Source organism: Camellia sinensis, chromosome 6, assembly GCF_055761805.1.
Source record: "Camellia sinensis isolate YWXY chromosome 6, ASM5576180v1, whole genome shotgun sequence".
NCBI classification, from domain to species: domain Eukaryota; kingdom Viridiplantae; phylum Streptophyta; class Magnoliopsida; order Ericales; family Theaceae; genus Camellia; species Camellia sinensis.
In genome coordinates this window covers 162,619,600-162,637,454 of record NC_138966.1, presented here as the reverse complement: position 1 = coordinate 162,637,454, position 17,855 = coordinate 162,619,600, and positions in this window count along the sequence as shown.

Below are 17,855 nucleotides of genomic sequence, written 5' to 3'. Positions count from 1 at the left end.
AAATTTTTGCTCTCATTTCAATCAAATTATTTGAATTAAAATCATATGGAGGGAATATTAAATATTTGATTTCATCTTCCAAAATTGAAATTAATAATATTTCAAAATATATTATTATATTTTTCAGTAAAAAAAAATATTAAGACAAATATTTAAGATAATTTAATATTTTTAATATTTTTAATTTATAATTTTATTACTTATATTTTTATTTAAATATAATTTTAATATATTTATTACGTCACGGTTCAATTCCAGTTCAACCCGACGGTTGAACCGGTGACCCGTCCACCCAATCCTTTTTTCAGTTCGTTCACTGGTCCGGTTTTTAAAACATTGTGACAGAGATCTCTATAACAATAGCAGTAACAGTACAGTAACAATAAGTTGCTATGGATGCCACGAGTACAATTTACAAATAGGACAAACATTCATTCCGTAAATAATGTCATTTCAGAAAGCAGTACAGTCAATTGTTCAGAAATAATTATAGTTGAACGTATCTTTACAACATTGTTACTCACAGATTATTTGGCTATAGACAGGCTAGTCAGCGTCCTCGGGTGCCAACCCTACACAGTTGCAAAATGAATACACACTAAGTTACACACTTGGGATTAATAACTTAGCCCCTATATGGCTTGGTGTGGTTCCATAACATTATCCTCATTAAGATGCCTTAAACATGGCCTAGGAATGCCTAGGATGGGATGAGGATGCAAAACTTGCACTTTAAAACACTTTTCAAAATTTGCTGAAAACACGGGTCTCGCTCGAGCGTGGCTTTATCCGCTCGAGCGAGCTTACCAAAACAAAAGGGTCGCTCGAGCGTAGACTCCCTCGCTTGAGCGGTCTGTAAAAATGAAAAAAGTATTGGTTGCTGAAATTCTCCGCTCGATGCTCGCTCGAGCGTGAGACACAATTCCTCACTCGAGCGTAGGTCTCGTCGCTCGAGCATGCGTCTGCACACGCAAAGAACCTGAGAGCTTGCAACCTACGCTCGAGCCAGCATTTCGTCGCTCGAGCGGAGCTCTGAACACAAAGGTGGTTGCTCGAGTGTGGAATCTTTCGCTCGAGCGTGGAAGCCAAAATCTTGGTTTTCCAGATTTGCTTCCAAAGCTCAAACCAAGAATCAACATATCAAAACTCAACCTTTTGGGCCAATTTCCTGGAAGACACTTAGAAACCCATAATACAACATGTTTCAAAGATCATTTTATAAAATCAAGCCCAAAGGTGTGACAATTGAACACAATTTTGAATGAAACTTGAAGAACAATGTAAGAACATAACATGCATGAGTTCCCATGAACTCTAATGCTCCAAAACATGATCAAATGCAAGATTGAACTCTAAAACATGGTGAATTCTTGAACCACAACTAAGATATGAACATGCATGTAAGAATTTCATGAAAAATAACTTCAAACTCTATGATATGAACATGCATGCATGAATTCACCATAAAATCAACACTTTAAGCTAATTCTGGACTCTATTCACCAAATGAACATAATTTCAATGAAACCTATCATGAACAATGCATGTAACAACTTCAATTCATGGTTAAGGGGGTGAATTTCCTACCTTAAGTCTTGGATTCCAAGTATGGTAGCCTAATTTTGCAAGTCCTCTTCAATTCCTCTAAATTCAAGCACAATTTCTAGATGAATTCAATTTTCTCCCACTCTCTCTCTTGCTCACGGTTTGGTCTAGAAAATGAGATGAAGAATGATGCCAAACAAGTGTAGAGTGTGAGAAGAAAAGGCCTTGAATTAATCCACTTAGTGGCAAAAGTGTAAATATCCTATATTCAATTAGTTTAACATTGTTTATTTTAATTTAATCATTCCAAATTGAATTTTAACTAAACCTACCATAAAATCCTACAATTCCTAATTAGCATAAAACACCAATCAATTTCTGAATCGGTCGCCGATAAGGCTTTCAATTTTCCATTCGAAATTAAAACACAAACAGATCATTCAGTAATCAAACAGATAGAAATGTATTTAAAACAACACACTCATGCAATCAATTTAGGATTTCATCTTAATCAATTACTTATCATGCTTAATCACAATTTAACGCTAATCAGAGGTGAGGGTTGTCACACCGAGATATTACCGCTAGGAGTACGCCCCTTTGATCCGGTGGCATATCATCCTCAAACACATGTGCTACCACCCGGGGCTATCAGGCACTTCAGAGAGTTCGCGCGACGTGCGCCAGAGGATCTCTTGCTACGGGAGCCAGACTCTTATTTGTCCTACGGCATCACCGAGGTATATACTATATTCTCATGCTTTCTTTCATTTATATTGCATTTCTTGCTTTAATTGTATCCCTTGCTTCAACTGCATAGTTACACCGTATTTCTTACCTCTTGCTATATTTTTTTCCTTAATCACACTTTTGCACTGTATTTCTTACTCTACCTTTCGTCTGCCTATTCTCATATCACTGTATATCATTATTCTAACCACAAAAGGACTCTGGCTCTATCAGGAGCTATAGAGCCACGTCAGCGAGAGACTGGTATATGGAGCTCCCTGCCGGCGTACGCCACATCATCGACGAGGCAGGTTTCAAGCTATTCTGTACTAGGTTATCGCACCATGTCGCAAGTCGACCACTTTTTGGTGCACTAGTGGAGCGGTGGTAGGATACCACCAACTCCTTCTACTTCTCTACCGCCAGGGAGATGACGATGACTCCCTATGACTTCGTAATGTTCACGAGTGTAGAAGTAGGGGGTAATCCGATCCCTTACAATATGGACATGGGCGAGTGGGAGGCCATTTGGCTATACTTGCTGGGAGCACGCCATGGTCCGATATAGCTGGTTCGCCGAGCACTTCCGAGGGAGAAAACTAGAGACTCAGAGGAGACTGAGCACTACGCCTAGGGCTTTTTAATGTTCCTCTTCAGTACCACTTTATTTGCGAACAGGTGGAACACCGTAGGGCTGTGTCTACTGAGCGCTTTGGTGGACTTACCTCAGGTCCGGCTATATTATGACTGGGGAGGAGCTGGCCTCACCACACTATATGGCTATATGAGCTCGACATCCTGCAGGAGGGGAGACATGATCGGAGGCTATTGGCGAGCCTGGGAGGTATACTTTACATTTCTGTTTTATATTTTCTATCTTTCATTTCTGTGCTTTCTACTTTGCACTTTCTGTACACTGCATACTGCATTGTTTACATCTATACTCTACACTTTCTGCATCACACATTCTGTATTCTCTACATCTGTACTCTCTGTACACTGTACTACACATTCTGCTTTTTGCATTCTACATTCTCTGCATCTCTACTCTCTATACACTGTACTACACATTCTGCATTTTGTATTCCTTGTATCTATACATTGTATACTCACTGTTGCCTTTTTCTTGTAACTTTGGGTATATGCATATTTCACAACCCTTGCTCCGGAGCCGGAGGTGGAGATGGAGATGCCCCTTGTTGTGCCATACTCTTATCGGTCCGACGACAAATGCTTGCGGAGGACCCTGGAGACCTTCTTATTCTTCCGCCAGTACTTCGACATAGTGGCTGCGGAGGAGATAACCCAAACTCACAGTTATTTTTGCTTTATCAACAACTGATGATGACTAACAATCCATATATCCCCTGTTTGCAGATCGCTTAGCAGCCTTGGGCGATGATGCCAACTGGAGTTAGAGACCAGTATGCCAGTGCCTGGGGGGCCTCCCATTTTCGGCTTCTGTTAAAGGGCCTGGTTTGCCGAGCTTGGTTCCTGGGCAAGCAGTTCATGCGCCAAACCATGGGTTTGCCTGAGCCGATAGTTCTCATGCTACCCCTAGCATCCATGAGGACCACAGAGAGCCTCTCATTCCAAGAGATGATCCAGTTCACGGAGGGCTTAGATGCCGACTACTTTCGTGGGGAGGGGGACCATTCGATATTCATTCAGACACACCTCATGCCTCCCTTGACGGGCGCTCGTGCAGGCACAGCAGCAGGTGCCCCTATGGCAGGTAGGACTCGGGCGACGAGGGCCAGGATTGGAGGGATTCCTCCCGCTGGACAGGCTACCGGTTGGCCAGAGATCCCGACCATGCTGACATGCTAGAGGCCGGCCGGGACATCGTATCAGACTTCGATTGAGCCAACGGAGGCCGGGCATAGATGTGTCCGAGCTCATGACTCACCTCCGGTATATACCATATTTTCCTCGGCTTTCTATTTTCTTTCCGATATTTGTTCTTTCTAGATACTGATCATTCCTCTACAGGCACCCTCGGGATACACTGAGGGACTGCTTAAGCTAGTAGCTTTGTTCAAGAGCATGATACTGGGGAGGGAGGCACTACTCAGTCTCTATGGCATCCAGGTATTTTTCTCTATTCTTTCCCCACATTTCAGTATTCTCCATATTGTTGTGCACATGATTCTTACTGAAGCATTGATACTCATATCATAGTATGCATTTTGCCTCTTGTCGTATCACACTGATATGCTGCCCTGACACACTGTACTGTACTTGCGTTGTGTCTGGCTCATTGCATTCCACCATTTTCATCATACTATATCTGCAACTATACATTGTATCTGATATGCCAATACTGCATCTTTTTAGGTTCCAGTAATACCGAGAGCACTAGCGGCAACGACTGCGCCTGTACCACCACCACCTCCTCCAGCAGCAGAGAGGAGAGAGAGATAGGCCCTAGCACACAACCGAGAGGAGTGTCATGGTCGAGGCTGGAGAAGCCCTTCGGAGCCAGTGTTGAGTGACGATGATGCTGAGACCAGTGACTCCGGAGAGGCAGTGATTCCGCAGTCTGAGTCCTCTGAGGGTGTAGATGATTGTGACTCGAGATCTGAGAGTGGAAGTGATGCTGAGTTAGGCTCGAGAGCAGAGAACGACGATGATTCCGATTCTGGCTCCGGTTCAGGGTCTGCTTCAGATAGTGGTGCTGATGGAGATAGCTCTGAGTCTTCCCCTAGGAAGAGGACGAAGAGGGACTCTTGAGCCAGAGATGACTGGCGCTGATTTATTTGTACTTTGCTTAGTTTTTTTTGTTAGTAGCATTAGCACATGTATAGCTTTAGGAAGTTCTGTTTTGCTTTAAAACTTGTACTTCTCTTTTGTAAAAAGCCATGATCGAAATAAATCGGCAGTTTTATGAAAAATGTGTTGCCATTTTTGCATCATGAGCACCATATATGCATGAAATAGACAAGGAATTGAAATGGCTAAGAGTGTTTGATTAAAACAAGATGCTTAATCAGGTAATGAACCAACCAACAACCAGAATACAAAATGCAATATACAACTCGATAAGCAACACAATAACAACTCGATAAACAAAATAACTCAAATACAACTTGACAAGCTTGTAAAAAAAAAAAAAGGACTCAAAACAAGACCACCGAAAACACAAAAGACAAAACAAAACACAAGCTACCTCCACTTTTCAGCACACAGGTGGACAGCAGGCCAAAAGGGAGGCTGCTGGCTAGACAAGAAAGGATGTCGGCCACCAACGGTGGCCGGCAATGCGCAGAACCTTCAGATTGTTGACAGTTGGCTTTCACTCACTGCCTTATCTTCTACAAAAGGTTGAGCTTTGTGATTTCTTCATTTCAACTACAAATTCTTCACAAATGGAGTCATTTTTTTGCCAAAAAACTCTCGGATTGGATTGCGACTTTAGACGGTTTAGAAAAGGTGAATTTTCGGGGTTTCGACATAAATGCACTTTTCTCACTGAGCCGTTCTCCGCTTTGTTTTTCGTTCTTTCATGCCGTGGCTATGTAACGCCCTCAAAATAATACATAAAACCCATCACTTAGACATGCATCGATATAAAAGAAACCAACCTTTTCTATTCATCAGAGTAGTTCTTACAACAGTATTACATGTTAACAACAAAAGCAAATGCCCTATGGGCTTACAGCTTTCCAAGTCAACACCTGGTTACACAAAAGAAGAGTACTAACTCTATACAAGATAAGCCCTTGGCTTGATATACATGTAATACAAACAAAATAAATAAAAAGAGTCTTCAACTCTCATCATCATCCAAGCTATGTCGTTGGAGGTGGCATACTACCTGTACCTGAAAATAATGTCCCATATAGGGTGAGCCAACGCCCAGTAGAAATATGCTAAAAACAGTATGAGCAATAACTAAGACATTAGCAATTGATAAATGTTTAATTTCCATAAATCAATTCATAACCCATTTCCATTTCATGACCACTATGTTCATGTTTCATTTTAGTTTCCATTTCTTATCAATTTCACAATTTACATCAACGGCTCAAAACCTGGCCAACCACTTATATGAGACAGTGACTCATATTAAACGTTTCCCATTTTACAATAGATAAACATACTAGTTGTATCAATATCTCAACAGATAAGCATACAAGCTGTATCCACATTTCAACAGATATACATATTAGCTATATCAACACTTCCAAAGATAAGCATATGAGCTGTATCAACACTTCCATAGATAAGTATACAAGCTGTATCAACACTTTAACTGACAAGCATATGAGCTGTATCAGTGGAGTCCATCCCCTATCTTCTCCCAAACAACATCCGGTTTAGAGGTTCATCCCCTATCTTTCCCTAAACTGTGAAGTACATCCCATATCTCCTCTCACACGCACACAACGTATATACACAAAGGTCATATACACAATCAATCAATACATAACGTTAATGTATTCTATCGACCGTCATACTCTATGACATATCCAACTGATTAGTTTTAGTTTGCCTGATCATCATGCATTGTTTACAACAATCAAAACTACCCTCCACCGGTAGCCCAAGCAATTATTTCTAAACAGATAATAAAAGCTCCAACAGATAAAATATCAATGTTTTTGAAAGTGAGCGATTAATAAATCCAACTCCACTATTCTACTATATAATGAGCCAATTTCATTATTTTCAACTCAATTCCATATAACCACAATATTCCCAAATTAATCATACCAATTAATTTATACAACTAATTAGGGTTTTCTATCCCATTTCCCAATATTGACCCAATGGTCCATATATCAACAACCAACGACAATATCATTATTTTGAAATCCACAATACACATTTTAGAATCAAAATAACAAAACCCTCTTTTAACATTTTGAAACCCTAAGTCCCAAAATTTCCCAACTTCAACACTTTATCAAAACAACCAAAAATCTATGTCAAAGACCATAAGAGTGAGTAGGAATCCCTACCTCGATAAACAACACAATAACAACTCGATAAACAAAACAACTCAAATACAACTTGACAAGCTTGTAAAAAAAAAAAAAGGACTCAAAACAAGACCACCGAAAACACAAAAGATAAGACAAAACACAAGCTACCCCAACTTTTCAGCACACAGGTGGACAGCAGGCCAAAAGGGAGGCTGCTGGCTAGAGGAGAAAGGATGTCGGCCACCAACGGTGGCCGGCAATGCGCAGAACCTTCAGATTGTTGATAGTTGGCTTCCACTCACTGCCTTATCTTCTACAAAAGGTTGAGCTTTGTGATTTCTTCATTTCAACTGCAAATTCTTCACAAATAGATTCATTTTTCGCCAAAAAACTCTCGGATTGGATTGCGACTTTAGACGGTTTAGAAAAGGTGAATTTTCAAGATTTTGGCATAAATGCACTTTTCCCACTGAGCCGTTCTCCGCTTTATTTTTCGTTCTTTCATGTCGTGGCTAAGTGTTGAAACTTGATTACATATGTCTTTAGCTTCGGGGGACAAGAGATATGCTCGACAATTGAAGAATTTCATGTGCTAATGGAATCTCGGTGTGATGAGGAAATCATACCTCAGCCCCGTTTCAGCCACATCCAAGCTTTGGGACGGATGTGTGGGCTTACTCTACATAAGGCTCGATCCTTAGTTCACAACGGAGAGCTGGATATTCCCAGCCTGATTCATCGATTTTCTACCATTGGTGATCGCGACAACCTTCTTTGGCAGGGTTTTAGGCAACATGCCATTTGCTTATGTATGCTGGGTCATTTCCTCTTTGTCCCTAGTTTCAGCGGGTTTAGCTTTTGGCTAATTGAAGTGGTCCAAGGTTTGAAAGAGGGCAAGAGTTGGATTGACTTGGTGCTCTCCGAGACTTTGATGGGACCTAGACGCTTTCCATCGGCAAGAGACTAGCAAATTTGCAGGAAGTCCACTACTTCTTCAGGTAATGTTTCCCATCCTTTCTAATATGTGTTTTTCACATCGCTCGGCACTCATGCTCTGTTTTTCTCTCAAAGCCCTTTTCTCACTTTTCTCTCAACATACATCTCTCTATTCTTTAATCTCTCCTATCTTTCATCCCTTCCCAGATGTGGCTGATGGATAAACTGAAAGCAGTGGACTCTTGCCCTACATACTCAACTCAAGCATGCTTTTTCCGTCAACAGCTAGTGGATTTCCCCAACGAGGAATGGTGGTGCCACTGGATGTGCAACAAGTCTGTTGCTGACATTGCTTGGAGTTGCCCTAGGCTTAATCTGGTCGAAATAAGCTACAACATGACTCGGCAACCTGGCATTCAACTAATCGACCTTACATACTATGTATTCTACTTCCTATTCAGGTTCAAACGTCAGTTTGGACATGATCAGATCTGCCTAGAGGAGAGGGTAGAGTACCCGATTTCATTCCCCATTCGAGGTTCACATTTGGCTAGGTACCTCACTGCTTGGAGGACGAGAGAGCTTCTGGCACCTGCCCCTAATTTCAACTGCGCCCTTTTTGGCGAGTACTTAGCTTGGCTTGAAGACGAGGCACAAATCTGGCCCACTTTGGCATTAGAAGCTTCCACAAGCACAAGCAGAGGATGCAAGAGCACCTGACTCATCTATGTCCCTAGTTTATTATTTTGATCTTACTTTTCAAGTTTTATGAATATAATAAAAGCAACTTTGATTTGTATCGAGAATTGGAGAACTTTGTATTGAAATCAATAAAATTAACGTTATGAGTACTGAAAATTTTCCTTTTGGTCCAAAAATGGTCCAAGTTGTAAAAGGCAAAATTTGAGCAAAAATCAACTTTTATCAAAACTTTTCAAAACCGTTTTTGAAAAGGATCACCACTTGACTTGCATAGAATCAATCCTCAAGATGTACAACCCCGAATCAAAAGATCACAACTTGCCCCTTGATTGAATAACACTGCCCATCATTGTAATCAGCTCTTCTCTCAGAGTAAAGATCACAACCGAACCCTCAGGTAGAGAACAGACAAAGATGACCTGATCAGACACATGGACATGATAGTTGATTTGGAGGTGTTTACGGCCAAACTTTAGGATAAAGTTGCCTATGTATCCCGAAGATGGGAATTAGGTCTTACGTAGTTCTGTTCAGGTTCACTCAAGTATTAACTCTCTCCTTTTGCGCTCTAATTTTTGCCAAGGCCGCCCTTTAGGGTTTTCAACCCTGTGAGCTCAGTTTTTCTTTATTTCTAATTTTTTTTGTGCTCTAACTTTTGCCTAGGTCGCCCTTCCAGTTTTTCAGCCTAGCTAGCCTCTCAGGGATAGTATTTCTTCAACTTGTCCATGTTAATCGGTTGGGAAAATTCTAGGCCATCTAGGTCCATGAGAATAACTACTCCACCCGACCAAATAGTTTTGATGATGTAAGGACCAGTCCAATTGGGTCTGAACTTGCCCCTAGGGTCATGGATGGGAGCTCGGTTGTCTTTCAGCACCAAATCCCCTTTTTTGAGATTCCGGGACTTAACATTCTTGTTAAAAGCCCTGGCAATCCTGCGTTGATAACCCTGAACATGGTACAATGCTTTCAACCTTCTCTCATCAAACAACATCAATTCTTCGAACCTACTCTGCTGCCAGTCCACCTCTACTATTTGACACTCAGTCATAACTCGCAGTGACTGGACTTCTATTTCGATTGGCAGAACAACTTCTATCCCATAGACAAGAGAGTAAGGAGTTACCCCTATAGACGTCCGGATTGAAGTTCTATAACCCTAGAGTGCAAATGGCAATTTATCTGGCCAGTCTCTGTAGGTCTCAACCATCTTCTGCAGAATATGCTTAATGTTCTTATTGACGGCCTTAACAGCTCTGTTGGTTTGCGGCCGGTATGCAGATGACTTATGAAAAGTCACATTGTATTTCTCCAACAAGTCAATCACTTCCTTCTTGAAGTGGGAACCATTATTTGAAATGATCTCGTTTGGGACTCCATAATGACAAATGATGTTTCGGATGAACTTAGCCACATACGCTGCTTTCAACATTGCGTAAGACTGAGCTTCCACTCACTTCGTGAAGTAGTTAATTGCCACCAGAATATATTCATGCCCATTTGACCCTTTCGGCGTGACTGCCCCAATGACGTCAATTCCCCAGACTGAGAAAGACCACGGTGAAGTCATGTTGTACAGCTTTGACGGTAGGATGTTCATGCGATTGGCATGAATTTGGCATTTGTGGCATCGTTGAATAAAATCAATACAATCCTCCTCCATAGTGCACCAGTAGTAACCCTGCCTGAGAATCTTCCGAGCTAATATTATTCTGTTCATGTGCACTCCGCACTCTCCTCCATGGATGGCCTCCATCAAGCGTTTTGATTCTTCTGCTTCGACACACAATTTGTGCATTTTCAGATGACCCCTCTTGTATAGTTTACCTCCGCAGATGATAAATTGAATGGCCATTCGCCGTATTGCCCTCTTGTCTTTGGCATTTGCCCTTGGTGGATAAACTTCATTTTCTAAGAAGTTTCAGACGTCATAGTACCAAGGGTTTTGATCTTATGCTTCATCTATTGCTGCGATAGTCTCATAGGCCGGCGTGTATCTCTACTCAATGATGATCGGACGTATCCGAACCCCCAATGGGATGTCTATCATAGAAGATAGAGTTGATAAGGCGTCAGCGAACCTGTTCTTCTCTCTCAGTAGATGCGTAAAAGTTAGCTTTTCAAACCTAGGAATCAGAATGTCCAGGGTCTGGTGATAGATTTTCATATTTTCTTCTTTGAAATTCCAGTCTCCATTTGCTTGAGACACAACTAGGTTCGAGTCCCCAATGACGTCCAACCTTTTTGCCCCTAGTTCCAGGGCGGATTCCAAACCAGCAATACACGCCTCATATTTTGCTTCGTTATTGGATACTTTGAACCGAAGTTTAAAGGCTAAAGATATATGGGAATTTTCGAGTGCTATTAGCAACACACCTATTCCAAAACCGTACTGATTAGACACTCCGTCAAAGTACATTGTCCAAATCTCTTCCTCGACTTGTAGAATAACTTCATTTGGGAACATGTATTCTACCACTTCAACCCATTATACTGGGTGATTTGCCAGGAACTCTGCTACTGCTCTCCCCTTGACCGACTTGCGAGTGACGTACTTTAGATCAAATTCGAAAAAGAGAAGCAACCAATAGGCTAGCCTATTCGTAAGCGCTGGTTTCTCAAAGAGATATTTGATGGGATCTAATCTCGAAACCAGAATTACGGAGTAAGCTAACAAGTAGTGCCTCAACTTCAAGATAGCCCATACCAAGGCTAAGCAAGCTTTCTCTAAAGGAGTGTAGCGAGTCTCATAGTCTAGCATTTTCTTGCTCAAATAATAGATGGCGTTTTCCATGCTATTACACCGAAAGTACACTTCTGTAGATTCAACCTCAGTCTGTATTCTCTGATCCGTTGAAAGAATTTCTTCAAGGCGGTGTAGTGGCCCTCTCTCTCTTTGGACTTGATAATCATGTCGTCCACGTACACCTCAACCTCTTTGTGGATCATATCATGCAGAATTGTGGTTGCAGCCCTTTTACAGGTAGCCTTGACATTCTTTAGCCCAAACGGCATCACCTTGTAGCAGTAGGTTCCCCACGACGTAATGAAAGCAGTTTTCTCTTTGTCTTCGGGTGCCATCAGAATCTAGTTATACTTGGAAAATCCATCCATAAAGGAGAGCAATGCATGACCTGCGATGATGTCCACTAATTCATCAATATATGGCAGGGAAAATCATTCTTCGGACTAGCCTTATTCAGATCCCTGAAGTCAACACAGACTATGATTCTGTCATCCTTTTTCGGGACTGGAACAATGTTGGCCAACCACATTGGATATTCAGACACAAGCAAGAACCCTGCCTCAATCTGTTTGGTGACTTCTTCCTTAATTTTCAAAGCCCAATCCGAGCGTATTCTTCGTAACTTCTGTTTTATGGGTCGGGCCTCGAGGTCAAGAGGGATTCGATATTGTAAAATCTCAGGATCGATTCCAGGCATGTCTTCATAAGACCACGTGAAAACATCTTTGAAATCTTTTAATAAAGCGACTAAGCATTCTCGCTCCTCCGAAGGCAACGTGGACCTGATTTGGACTAGACGTGAATTCTTTTCAGTACCCACATTAAAAGCAATGATTTCATCAGTTAGGGGTTTTGCAAACCTCTCATCCTCTCGAGTAATCAATTTTTTCAAAACCAGAGGAATTCCCTCATCTTCGTTTTCATCAAAATTTTAAAAATCATGATCAATGCAATAAACAAGCGGCACTAAGAAATACTCAAAATCTGTAGTGGCATTCCTATTCATCAAGTCCAGCTCATCCAGCTCTTCAGTTACAATCAAAAGCAAAAGAAAAAGACGACTTGGACAAGACCTTGGCATCCGGGTTATCACCTCCAAGAATACCGGACTCAGACTTAGAAGCACCGTAATCTGATTCCGACTCCACTGACTCTGTCGAATCAGATTTTGGCTCACTATCCGACTTAGAACCATTAGACAGGTAGCCCTCCTCCAACTGCCAAACGAGAGATGGTGCATCAAATGCATCCAAAATACTGCTAGAAGGGTTCACACCCGGTTGGTTCCCGATCATGGAAATGGTCAGGTTATCTCCCAAGCTCTCTGAGTCGGCCGAAAGATCTGAAAGGAGACATGCCAGTGTTGCTCCTACTTCAAGTTCGCCATTGTCTAAGCCATTTTCCATGCTCTTCTCAGCTTCAGTAGTTGGCTCAGCCTTTTCCTCCTATATCATTATCTTACAGCTGCAAGTCAAAGAAGATTTCAAAGCCAGGAACACGCTGTTTCTTAGAATTCAACAAGGGCTCGAGGAAGCAGCAAAATGGGAAGTCTTCTTTCTCCCGAACAAAATGGTCATTCAGTGTTTCCCGAATCGGCCTGTGATTAAGCTCATAGTGTTTTCTGGTCTGCTTAGCTCTGGTTTTGTCTGCCATCTCTTTTCCTTTCCTAACCCAATCCTCTTTGGTGGGCGTATAGCCAAGACCAAAGGCATGCGGATTATGTGGCACATCGGCCAGTGTTGTGACGCCTTTACGGCCACTTTTTCCCAACCCCATTCCTGGCACATGTTAGAGCTTGTTCATGAAATAGATTGATTAGGCCCTGACATACAAGCCCTCATCTACTGCTAAGATAGTTTGCACTGCTCAGGCCTCAGCTAGAGTAAACCCTGAAAGGAATACATCCTTCTCGCCATGAACAATTTCTAGCACAAGTGTAGTTACCTCTGGCGGAGGATGTATAGATGAATTGCCGAATACAATAGTCACCCTCTTCCCATGGAGGTATTTTAGTAATTGGTGGAGGGTAGAAGAGACAGCTTTCACTTGGTGCAACCAAGGTCTCTCTAGCAATAGATTGAAAGTGGCCGGCACATTCAAGACATGGAACTCAATATCCAGTTGAGCTGGGCCCACTTGAACTCTGATTTGTACCGTGCCCATAACCTCTTTGCTACTATTATTGTACGCTCGAATCACCTGGGCTGTAGGCACGAAATCTGCTGGTTTCAGGCCAATGGCATAAGCTGTACGCGACAGACTGACAGACATTGATAGTCGACCTTGTATCGACCAATACTACTAGCACCCACTTTTCTCTGCACTCGACTGATATGTACAGAGGTTTGTTAGGTGCTGAGCCTTTTGGCGGTAATTCTTTCTCAAAAAAGGTTAGGGTTGGATTGGCACCACTTGGGAAAACTAACCACACAAGCTGTTCAGGAGTGGTGTCATTGGACAATTTTGCTTTGTCTATCGCTGATAGCACAACCTGTCGATGCACTCGAGAAGCCATAAGCAAACCCCAGATTGAAATATCGACCTAAATTTTCTTCAGTTGTTTCAGCTCCACCTCTTCTTCCAACTCTTTTTTCTTCTACTTCTCTACCTTTTTATCTTTCCTAGAGGCTTCAGCTTGGTCTAAGTGCGGGGCTTTAAATACCATCCATTCCTCGTCATATGGTCAATCTTTTCAGAGTACCAGGTGTTGTTTGGCAGGTCTTTACTCCAATCTTCATCGGTGTGAGCCAAAAGCAGATCATCATCCTCCCACCATGTACCTCCGGTAGCCGATAAATAGTTGTCTGACTCCGTTTTGATCATTCTCTCATTAGAAGTATCCCCTATAGGGTGTTGGGTTTTTCCAGCTTCCTGTTTATCTTGATCCCTTTCTTACACAAACCGCTTTAACGCGGCTTCCTGTTCAATATCTGCGGTACTCATGGCGCCCAATTCTGGAGCTAAATTCTTGATACCGGTGCTCTCCAGTAATTTTTCCTTTTCCTTGGCCATTCCGGCCACTGCAGTTGTTCTTGCTTCCTTTTCTTCAGGTTTTGGTTCAGTTCCTTCCTCCCGCTCAAGTTCATCACTAAGCCACCCGGAGTTGTCCGTCGACCCATTCAGATCAAACCAGTCAATCTGTACGTCTATCTGATCTTGTTCATCATAGAACTGCAAATTGTCTAAGTCCTCTTCCATCTCCGCCAGATCATCTAGTCCCTAACTTGGGCCATCCTCTCTAACCACATTGACCTTCGCTGTTATCGGCAATACCACTTCGGGCTTAGCTTAATCAGCTGGCACAATGTAACAGCACGGGTCGTACACCCCTTCTGATAAGTCTGTAGAGCTCTCAAACAATGGACTGACATTTTCCTCCGAGGCCAACCTCCATCATTCTGCCATTATCACCACCACAGATTCAGGTTGAAGTGTGAAAATGTCCATCATGCACAAGTCTGTGCTTTCAGGGATGAATACGGCCAGTTTGGATAGGTGAGAAGGGGAAATATATACGCTAATGTCATTTGAGATGGCCAGTGTATGTATTAGGTTTAAGTTCCAAGGTGGGAGAACTTGGTTGTAGGCTGGAAGAGGGTTGGTAGTTATATTTGGCTTTTGGGGTGGTGCTATCACCTTGTTGTCAATGAAATCTTGAATCTCATGACGCAGCTTGTAGCATTGGTCGGTGTCGTGACCGTGCTACTGGTGAAATGCACAGTATTTGACCAGGTTGTGTTTACATGGAACAGGATCAGGTAATGGGCGAGGCTCTAACGACTTAAGATGCCCCTTTTTGATCAGCACCCTCAGGGCTTGAGATAAAGACATATAGAGTGGGGTAAAGACTCTTTGAGATCTGGCCTGGCTATTTGAGCTTTATGGAGTCGTATTGGCAAAAAGGTTGGCGGTCTTGGCTGTGGTGGTGACGACACTCACATCAAATGGCTACGCGGTTGTGCTTTCACTTGTGGTTGCATTGGAACTATGTGTAAAAGGCCTCTTGACCTACTCATTCTCATCGGTTATCAACCCCTGTTTCATTGCATCTTCAATCTGAACCCCTATCTCGTGGAGTTCAGTGAATATGAACAACGCTAAGACGATCATCTTCTGCAATAATTTCTCTTGTAGATTGTGAACCACCATCCAGATTTGATCTTTCTCAGATGGCCTAGTAGTTATCATCAAAGCCTTGGCCCTCCACCTAGTTATAAAGTCCGAGAAGCCCTCATTTGGCTCCTGACGGGTTGCCTCAAGATTACAGGTTGTGACCTTGATCTAGGTATTGTAGGAGTACTGTGTAATGAAGGCCTCAGCCATTTCCTTCCAGCTCCGCTTCACAGAGTTCTCCAGCCTTGCATACCAGATAGCCGCTATTCCTAACAAGGTCTAGCCAAAAAGCGTCAGCTTTTGAAGTTTAATAAGGCCCATCGGCCCCAGGATATCGGAGAACAGCCGTAGATGGACCATAGGATCCGTAAAGCCATCAAACCAATCTATGTGTGGCATTTTGAATCGATCTGGCAGGGTTACTGCAGAGTCAGTATATCCATCTTCGATGTTGAGGATTGAGTTCATGCCCTGTGCACGGTTGAGAAGCTTCTCCAACTTGTTGACCTTTAATACAGTTGGGTCAACTTCAAATTCAAACAGCACCTCAGTTTGGTACATTGGTGCCTTGGAGGCTTGTGGTGGGATGGGGTCTATTAGGTTGCCCTGATTCTCAGCCTAAGCATTAGCAGTAACTCCGGGTGCTGGGATACCCACGGGAGGTGCATGAGATGCAGAAGTCGCTACCAGCTGTGGTTGTTGTTGCTGCAGCCTATTTATCACTTCAGCTTGGTAAGCTGTAACTTCAGCTTGGCGAGCAGTATCTTGCTGCATGGTTTCCACTATTTGTTAGAGATGATGGATCAAGTCCTCTATACCAACCAAGGGATATTGTGCCATCAGAATTGGCGAGTAATCTCTTACTGGACTGGATGCAGAAGACTGTCCCTGACTGGATGTAGGTGATTATTGAACTGGTGAATTATGCTTAACCCTCCTCCGTCTACTAGCCGATGGGAGCGAAGCAAACACAGGCTGTCCCTTGACAAGATATCCGGATCTGTAAAGTCTCCTTACATGGGTCCAGAGTGCTCGAGGGATATCCGAACTGTCCGAAGCAATTGTGATAAACTACCTTGCAAAAAGAAATAAAGTAAAAAGGAAAACAACAATCAGAAACTGCACAGCACCTCAGCTCAGATGTGAACAACACACAGTTGTAATCAAAAGCTGTAGAACTGCACTCAACACCAAATTTCTGTCCCCTAAAATTGATACCCAAACTTGCAACTGATACACACATTCTTGTAGAGTTTCACTCTAAAAGCACATACCAATTAAGTGAGAACAAAACACCTCTACGAGGGGGTAGGGTTACCCTGTCCTAGTTTCGTCAGGAATTAGAGTTCACTATTCAAAACAAAGTGTTTCACATAATCCTGAAATTAGGTAAACAGTCTGTCCTAGTTTGGAATAGTCTCTATGGCTTTCGATATGCAACTAGGCCAAATGATCAAAAAGGGTACCTCAACAAGACTACCTAATATACCTCTCACACCTAACACCAAGAAGTGAAAGGAGGATCAAACGACAAAGCGGTAGTCCAGATCCAAGGGTTGTGTTCCCATTGTGGCAGAGCCCACGACCGATTAGCCTTCTGGCAAGCCTTCGGCAAACCGTCCAGAAATAGTAGATGGCAAACACAGTGACTTAGGCGTACCAATGCAAATACAATGCAAAGAAACACATAAGTGTAGATAAAATTTCATATCATAAGTTCGAGTCAAGTTCTCTAAATCCCCAGTAGAGTCGCTAGAAATTGTAGCTCGACTTTTTCGTGCCCTCTTTCTGAAGCTCGAAAAAAGCCCTACAGTTCGGACTCCCGTGGTTCTGAATCTAATCTCACAAGTGCAATGTAAAATTGATAAACACCAAGGAGTCCAAATCCGACAAATCTTTTGAAAAATCGATTTTGAATCAAGTTGCCAAAAATGGACTACTTTGCCAAATACAGAGTCGCCACCTAAATATTTTTTGAAAAATTTAGCCCATGACTTGTGCCAAAGGCCACGTGTCCGTTATCACCAAGATTGTCTCGACTCGAGAACTTAGGTACGAGAAGGGAAGGTCATGAATGCATTTGAGCATCCCTGCTCGCCCGATCAAAGATCGGCCTCTACTAATCATGATATGACTTTTATCAACATTATATGCTC